The sequence below is a fragment of the Choloepus didactylus genome, chromosome 13 (genome assembly GCF_015220235.1).
Source record: "Choloepus didactylus isolate mChoDid1 chromosome 13, mChoDid1.pri, whole genome shotgun sequence".
In the NCBI taxonomy this organism is placed as follows: Eukaryota; Metazoa; Chordata; class Mammalia; order Pilosa; family Megalonychidae; genus Choloepus; species Choloepus didactylus.
The window spans coordinates 72,128,086-72,137,174 of NC_051319.1; positions in this window are offsets into that span (position 1 = coordinate 72,128,086).

Consider the following 9,089-nt stretch of genomic DNA (forward strand, 5'->3'; position numbering starts at 1 on the left):
TCCCAGGTATCCACACTAGCTTAACCATCCCACCACTCCACACCTGGCCTTGACAGAGTATAAGTCAGAGGCTGGAAGGAGGTCTCATGTGCAACCAAGCTAGAATATTCCGAGTCCCTTTAACATATCTCACAGAACAGACTGAATTTTTTTTTTTCATTCTAGTATCAAGAAGTACTTGAGGACTCATGGAGACATGGTCTAGGTTTCAGTAGCATGGTCACATCACTGTGGAGAGGCTTGGTGGTATAGAGACAGATCATGGGCTTTGAAGCCAGGCAGCCCTATTCTTAAGTGACAACTTTGCCTCTTACTATCTGTGTAACTCTGGACATTGCCTATAAATTTTATAAGCTTTATTTTCCTTATCCAAAGAAAAAAATACAAACATTAATACTTTCTCACCTGCTTTTGAATATAAGATGAAATAGTATCTGTACATAGCAGGGAGACAATTAATGTTAGTTCCTTTCTTCCATAGAAACAAGACAGGCCCACCTGAGGGACAGTGTAATAGTGCAAAGCAATTACTGATAAACACCTAGTGATAAATGATGTAGGCAGTGAATACTGTTATTTTAAGTACTATTATTGATCTAAGAAGTGAATTATATTGTTGATAAGAACCAAATGATAAATGGTGTACTCAGTAAGTGTCCTTTCAGATTGAAAAAAAAAAAAGAAAAAGGATAACAACATAAACTGGACAAGGCTTGAAAAGTAGGGTGTGGGGAAAACAGTGAAGCTTGAAGGATGGGCATTTTTTGTTTGTTTCTTTCTTTGTTTTATTTTTTATTTAATTTGTTAATTAACATGTAGTAAAACTGACCTTTTTGGTGTACAGTTCTACACATTTTAACTCCTGTTTAGATTTGGATAATGAACAGTTTCATCCTCCCAAAAAATCTTCCCATGCTACCTCCTCCCACCCCTAACCTTTGGCAACACTGATATGTTCTCCATCACTACAGTTTTGTCTTTTCAAGAGTGTAATATAAATGGAATTATTCAATATGAATAATTTGAGACTGGCTTCTTCTACTTCCAAAAGCATAATGCCTTTGATTCATCCATGTTATTGCACGTATCAATATTTCATTCCTTTTTACTGCTGAGTAGTATTCCATTCTATGCATAAACCACAATAATCCATTCACCTGCAGAAGCCCACTGGATCATTTTCAGGTTTGGGCTATGATTAATACATTTGCCATAAACATTTCATGTACATGTCTTTATGTGAACAGAAGTATTCATTTCTGTAGTGTGGGATTGCTGAGTCTTATGGTAAGTTACTGATTAACTTTATAAGAAACTGCCAAACTGTTTCCCAGAGTTGCATGTCCACCAGTAATATATGAAAGTTCCAGTCGCTCCACAAAATCAGCACTTAGTATTGGCAATATTTTTTTATTTTAGCCATTTTAATAGGTATGTGTTGGTGTGCATTGTGGTTATAATTTGTATGTCCTTATGGCTAATGATGTTGACTAATGATGCATATCCTCTTTGGAGTAGATTTTAATTTATCTTTTAAAATTTTTCTTTTATCACATTTGTTGTTTTATTTCCTAATTATAAAACTAATATTTTTAACAGAATTTGAAAAATATAGAACATTTTCAATAAAGAATAATTCCTGTAGTTTCTACTACCATCTTCTGCCCCATAACAAATGAACAACTCTATGTATTTCTTTCCAACTTTTACAATGTATATTTGCATGTGTAAATATTGGTATAGATATATAGTGGTTTATATCAAAACAAAATTGGAATCATACAGTAAATACAGTTTTGATGAGTTTGGTGAGTTAAAATAGTATATACATCCCTGTATATACCTTTCAAACACAGCACCAGGAGTGGAATTTCAAGATCAGAAAAGAATTAACAAATGAATAACAAAGTATCAAATAATTTATTTTCAAAACAGGCCATTTAATTTTACCCCCTCCCTAGTAATGTAAAGTAGGCCTGTATATCACCCAATTAACACTAAACTCTGCTCCCTAACAAATAAATACTAAAATCTAAGCAACTCAGCCCAGTGAAGGTTTATTTCTTGCTCATATCATGCACAGGCAGGCAGTGCAGCTCTGCCTGCTGCTCTCCTTCAACAGTGGCTCAGGGACCTCACATGCTTCCATCCTTCAGGTCTACCTTCCTGGAGTCTTTTCCCAGAGGCCTGAATGAGCAGGCATATAACTCCTACCTGCCTTGAATCAGAAGTGATACATCATTCCTGCTCACTTCCCACTGGTGAGAATGGATCATGTGACTCTGGCACCAGGATACAGAGGAGAGCATGGATATTTAAGGAACATTAACCTATCTGTCACTGCCTAAAACACTGCAGAATGGTAATGTTTGACTAATTAGAATAGAGACAGAGGCATCCCAGGAAGGGAGAGTTCAACTTAGCAAAGAAACATGTAGGTAGCTTTATTAACCAATGATTAAAGTCTTATATCCACTTAAAAGATGTTCACATGAAGGAGATGAATGCATGTTAAAAATTCTAATTAAAAAAAAAAACTTTCTGAAAGTTGAATTCTCTTAGGTCAAAGGTGTCACAATTTTTCATCTGTTATTGCAAAATTAGTCTTTGCAAACTTTCATTTTACCTACAGCTTCTTTATATCTAGTAGATTTCTCTGTCTACACAGCATATTCTAACCATAAGCATCCCCTCCCACCTGCACATAGGTATATATCATGTAATACTGTGGCTTTGTTTAGCCAACATTAAGAATTTACCATTCCTCTGGTGTCCTGTTTCTTTCTGCCATAATAGGGGTCAAGAGCCACTCAGTTGTTAGTGTTCTTTATCTGATTTAGGAATTAATCTTAATTAAGTGCTGTAATTGTATCACAGCTCAGGTTTTTCAGGCATTTAAAACAACAAACTGAACTTTGTATCAATCCGATGCAGTTATTTTCAGACAGACAAACAAACAATAAAACCATTTACAGAAACCTGTTCCTATTCTCTAGATTCCCTATATTCCACAAGTTATCTGGATAAATTGTTCTTTACATCAATTAAACTGAACCTGACATTATCCTTTTTGAACAGTTATTACATGGTAAACATAGTCTAAATAAGTACAACCTTGACTAGGTAGGGACAAATTGCGGGCTCTTAAAAAAAAATGAGCTATTTAAAGATGCCATTCTTACTGCCAAAACCAGGGCCATTCCCCTAAAAAAAAAACAAAAAAACTGTGAACTCTGTGGTAAATCACACTCTCTTGAACACCACAAAGCCTAAACATCACAGAGATGAAATCAGTTTAAAATGAATATTTAAAACAACTTTGAAGAGGAAAAGAAGGCCCAAATGGCAGAGCACAACCTGAGAAAGGGCTGTTCCATTTGTGCTTCCTAGAGAATAAAACCCACAGAACAGAGTGAGAACGGCAACTCCATGCTGATCTCCTGTATTAAGTGCTCACAGTTTGGGTTTTGGTTGTGTGTTGCTTGTTTGCTTTGGGGGGATGTGCGGACAGTGCAGTTCAAGTCCTGATAATGTTCTCTTTAAACCATGTATAGACCATGTCCTATACTCTACAAAGTCTGTGGCTGAAGTATTTAAACTCTAAAATGATATGACTAAGAAAAAAGAATGTAGACAAGACCAGACGGTGACCAGGTAAGGAGGCACCAGCGCAATCTGAGCCTTGTGGATTGTAATAACAGCTAACATTTAATGAGCATTTACTATGCTCCTGGCCATTGTCTAGCGTTTAACGCAGATTGACTTATTTAATCCTCAAAACAATACTACAAACTGGGAACAATTATTAGCCCATTTTATATATGGAAAACTAACACAAAGAAAGTCAATTTGCCAGAGTTAACAGAGCTACTGGGAGGAAGATCCAGAGTTTGAACTGATTCTGCTACCTGCCTGGTGAATCCCCTGTGAGTATATGGTTGCCTCCTTCACACCAGAGCTGAGGATGGACATTAGAAGGACAATGGCTTGGGTAGATTTTTTTATTAATTCTGAAGAATGCCTATTTTTTTATATTGAGCCATTTCATTATCAATGCATGATTCTTAGTGCCTGAGAGTGTTGTGGGAGTCTGGGTTACCATAAAATGATGGGCAGTAAAAATTCAAATGTAATTATATTTATGCATGGTCGTTAATGTCCTTTATTCATGCATTCATTCTTCAATTTACATTTTTGAGCACGAGCAGTGTTAATTTCATGAAGACAAAGATGATGATGATGATGATGACATTTAATCTATAGAGTGTTTACTATATGCAGGCACTGTGCTGAGTACTTTTATCACCTCACATGACTCTCACAGCAGTGCCATGAGATTGTATTATCACCCCTCATTTTAAAATGTGGAAACTGAGACACTGAAAGGTTGAGTAACTTGACCAAGATTGCAGAGCTAATAGGTAGTGGAGTTGAAACTTGAAACAAGGCAGTCTATCCAGAGCTTGTTCTCACAATCACTACACAATAAAATGCAGATCAATCCTTTCTGCAACCTCAAGGAATTCAGAGGTCCTGGGATTGCAGAAGACGTTGGAGGTGCTCTTTTGGTCCAGACAGGGTAGGTGGAAGATAAGGTTGGAGAGAAAAGACAAAAGCCTTTCTGGTCCTTTGAAATTACACATCTTGAGTATAGCCTTAATGAGATTCTTGCTAATGGTTCCAGAAAGCAAACATCCTGATTTTATGGAGTGCTTTGGATAATCTTATCAAAGAAACAATAGAAAAACAGGAGGCCACAGAAAACAGTAAATCATTCAAGAAAAGCATTCTGTAATTAGATCTTTTGCTTTATCTACTCCATTAATTCCCAAATCTGGTTTGGCAAAACCCCAGAAAGTCTCCACACAATTTACAAAGCTTTGTGAAACCGTCAAGTGTTTTATTTCATTAAACTTTATATATGATTTATATCAGTCCTGAATTCCAAAATAAAAGAATTTGTGATGGCAATTTTAGAGATAATCTTATTGAATGGAATTTTAATATACCCCCATGTAGAATATTAGGTTTGTAAAATATCGTAAATATAAAATTATGAGGAAATAACACATCTACAAAAAATAAGTCTGATAATGACTATTGTAGGCTAGATGGATGTTTCAATCTCTTCTGCTCTCAAACTGAAATCTTTGCCGGCATCATTGTAGCTCCTCTGAGAGCCTATACACAGAAAGTTTGATCTGGTTACCCAAAGAAATTCCAACCACTTTACTGGAGAAAGATCTTTTATATTGGCACTAATACGGCACCTCCTGCTTGCATAAGCTTTATATCCACTTACTGGATTGTATTTCAAATAAGTACCACATTTCAAAATGTGCCAGATATGACCCAGCAGTTATAATAATGTTTGGAAAGAAATGCCTTTTTAAAATGTATTTTATCCTTTTTTTAATAAGTGATTGCTGATACCCAAAAAAGAGATAATTTCATCCAATAAAATGAAAAAAGTATTCAATAATCTGTACAATTAATAATCTACATTGAAAATCAATGTGGCATGTTTTATTTTGGGGACCTTCCAAATCCTATAACATGGCTTAAAGTAATCCACCATATTACCTACACCCACTTTCTTTTATGACATGTGATCCTAAGAATGGTAGTAATGCTTCAATTACCACATGCCCATCCCAAAACCATGCCCTACCCATCTAATACCACATTATTTTTTTATCCCTTCATCCACTCCACGCAGCTAAGATTAGGCCTTCCTTTGCCTGTTTCCTCTTTCATGTACTGGCTGGATATCTTCACAGGGTTTATAAAACTACACTCCAACTTTAAATATTAACAATCTGATTGTGATAGAGTACACTGGCACAATGCCAGATTCTGTGTAAGAACTGCCAGGATTTCCAGTAAAAGGTCCTTGCCTGCCTTTCTGTTCTGTCCACATTAGCCAGCTCAGCCATCCTCCCACATGTTTGATGATAGTTCTGGGAACTGAAATGAGTCCCTGTTTGCATGAGATTACTTAATCCTCAGTGAAGTGTTGTGGACACCAAAGCTGAAGAAACACAGTGAAAAGAGAAGTAAAATAACTAACTTCTGAAGCATCTTTTTCATTCCTTTGTAATAACACTGCAAATGACAATTCCAGGTTGATTGAGAACATTTTGTTGTTTCCTTTTATAAGTTTTAATATACCCAATATTTAAATTTTGCCTATCATACTCTTAAATTTCCATTTTTTAATTTTTTCTGGTTTTTATTCTAACCTCCAAAGTTATATCCTATCACCTACCACAATATTTGCCATATTTTACACATTCAACAATTATTTTTTAATGTTTACCTGGGTCCCAAAGCCACAATCTTACCTTCTGTGGCTACATTTTAAAGTCATTTTTTTTAAAAGAAGGTATATTAAATTTCTTATAGTTTTACAGGCCCACTATTCCTTTGAAGTCAGCAAACATGCATTTGTTAAGGTTCCACTGAGGTGGAACTGTGTCTCATTCCCATTTTAACCTTGAACCAAGTGCACAGTCTGACATACAATCAGGGTACAATCAGACCCTTCTCTCATGGAATTTAGAGAACATTAAATAATTAGGTCTCCTAAATAAAATATTTTTGTCAGATTTTTAATACTAGTGTTGATATTTCAATTCTATATCAACTAAATATGAAAATACAAAGTGTTAACTTATTTTTTGTTATGCATTCTATTTAAATAAACAATAGGGAGAGAGATGATAGAGATATATTTTATAGATATGTATTATAGAGGGAATAATCACAATAAATTCAAAAACCTTTTCTAAACTAATTTTAGAAAATCCATTTATATAATCAATCCAAACAATTCAATCTGCTTTTATTCATTTTCCTTAATGAAAAATAAGGAAATGGGACACTCATTGATTTCCTTTATCCTGAGGCTAAAGTTGCCAGTGTTATTTTCCTTTCAATTGTCATATCTTTTTCCTATAAATGGATTCTGATCAACTAGGTCAGTGGGTTTTAAAACTTTTAAGAAAGTGACTTCAGTTTTAAAGAACTTGTTACAAAATGGTAACACTGGAGATATCTGGATAGTTGGATCTTGAGCGATTTATATTTTCTTCTTTTTGCTTATCCATAGTTTTTAGTTTCCCACACAAAAGAAGATACTAATTTATTAAATATATAATACATCTATATAGCATGAAATTCAAAAGCCACAAAATAAAATAGAGTGAAAATTAAGTCTAACTCCCACCCTTAAACCCAAATCTCTAGTTGCCCTCAACAAAGGCAATCACTGAAAAATTTTCTGTGTTTCATTAGAAATATTCTACTTCTACACAAGAATTTTACTAAGGAGGGGGAGCTTTTTTAAAAATAAATTATGTTGCAGGGCCCCCCAAGGAGCTGGGGGAAAATGCAGAAGTGTTGGGCTTCCTCACCTGGATCATTGCTGATGTTCTCACAAACATTGAGGACTGGCAGTTTGGTATGCTGAGCCCTCTATGTCAGGACTTGCCCTTATGAAGCTCGTTACTGCAAAGGAGAGGCTAAACCTGCTTATAATTGTGCCTAAGAGTCTCCCCAGTACCTCTTTTTTTTTTTTTTAATAATAAATTTTATTTTGAAATAAGTTCACTCTGACAGGAACAGTTGCAAAAACACTACAAACCCCATATATAGAACTCCATCATACCTCGAATCCCCTCCCCCGATACCCCGATCCATCACCTTTAAGATCCTGTCACACCACTATCTCTTTCTTTCCCTCCCTCTCTCCCTCCCTCCCTCCCTAATACCCATTATCTATTGCTCTGTCCTCTGAACATATGAAAGCAAACTGCACATATCTTTGAACAAACAATATAATTCACATATACCTTTCCCATGGACAAGAACATTATCCTGTGCAATCTCATCAAGCGCAGCTAAGAAGCTCAAGAAATTCAACACTGATACAAAGCCTACACTCCACATTTCTTTTTTTTTTTTTCTTGTGTCCCATCTGTGTCCCTTTGAGCCTCCTGTCCTCCATTCTCAGATCCCATCCAGGATCATCCTTGGCATTTAATTGTCATCTATTTAGACTGTCTTATTTTTTTTTCAATCGTGGAAAGATATATATAGCCTAAATCTTACTATTCCACCCCTTCCTAGCATTCCATTAGTAGGATTTATCACATTTAGAATGTTGCAATGCTATCACCTTCCTACCATCCATTACTAGAAATTTCCCTTCACCCCAAACAGAAACCCTACACTCATTTCTTAACTCCCTAGTGCCCCTTCCCCCACTTCTTGGAACCCCTACTCTACTTTTCATCTCTTTGGTCATATTCTCCGATACTTTCTTTGTGTTTACCATGGGGCTTAAATTTAACATCTTAAATCTATAACAATCTTGTTTTTCTCTGATACCAACTTAACTTCAATAGGACACGTAAACTGTGTTCCTATATTCCTCCATTCCCCCACCTTTATGTAGTTCTTGTCAAAAATTACATATTTTACATTGAGTCCAAAACCACCGATTTATCATTACAGTTTATGTATTTTAGATCCTGTAGGAAGTAAATAGTGGAGTTATAAATCAACAATACAGTAGTATTAGTATTTATATGTACTATGTGAACTTTACTGGAAATCTTTATTTCTTCATGTGGTTTCAGTCAATTGTTTAGTGTCCCTTCTTTTCAGCCTGCTTAGGGCTGTTCTACTGGTGATGAAGTCCCTCAGCTTTGATTATCCGGGAATGTTTTCATCTCCCCCTCATTTTTATCCTTCAGGTGTTTGTGAATTCTCCAAGTCTCTGATGGTTATTGACTTCTATTTGTATTCCATTGTGGTCAGAGAATGTGCTTTGAACAAATTCATTTTTTTATTTTTTATTTTATTGAGGCTTGTTTTTATGTCCCCGCATACAGTCCATTCTGGAGAAAGATCTGCCATCACTAGTGAAGAATGTGTGTCCCAGTGACCTGGAATGTAATATTCTAGATATGTCTGTTGGAATTCTCCGTATCTCTCTCTCCATTTCTTTGTTTCTCTGTCGGTAGGGCTCCCTTTAGTATCTGAAGTAGGGCAGGTCTTTTATTAGCAAAATCTCTCAGCATTTG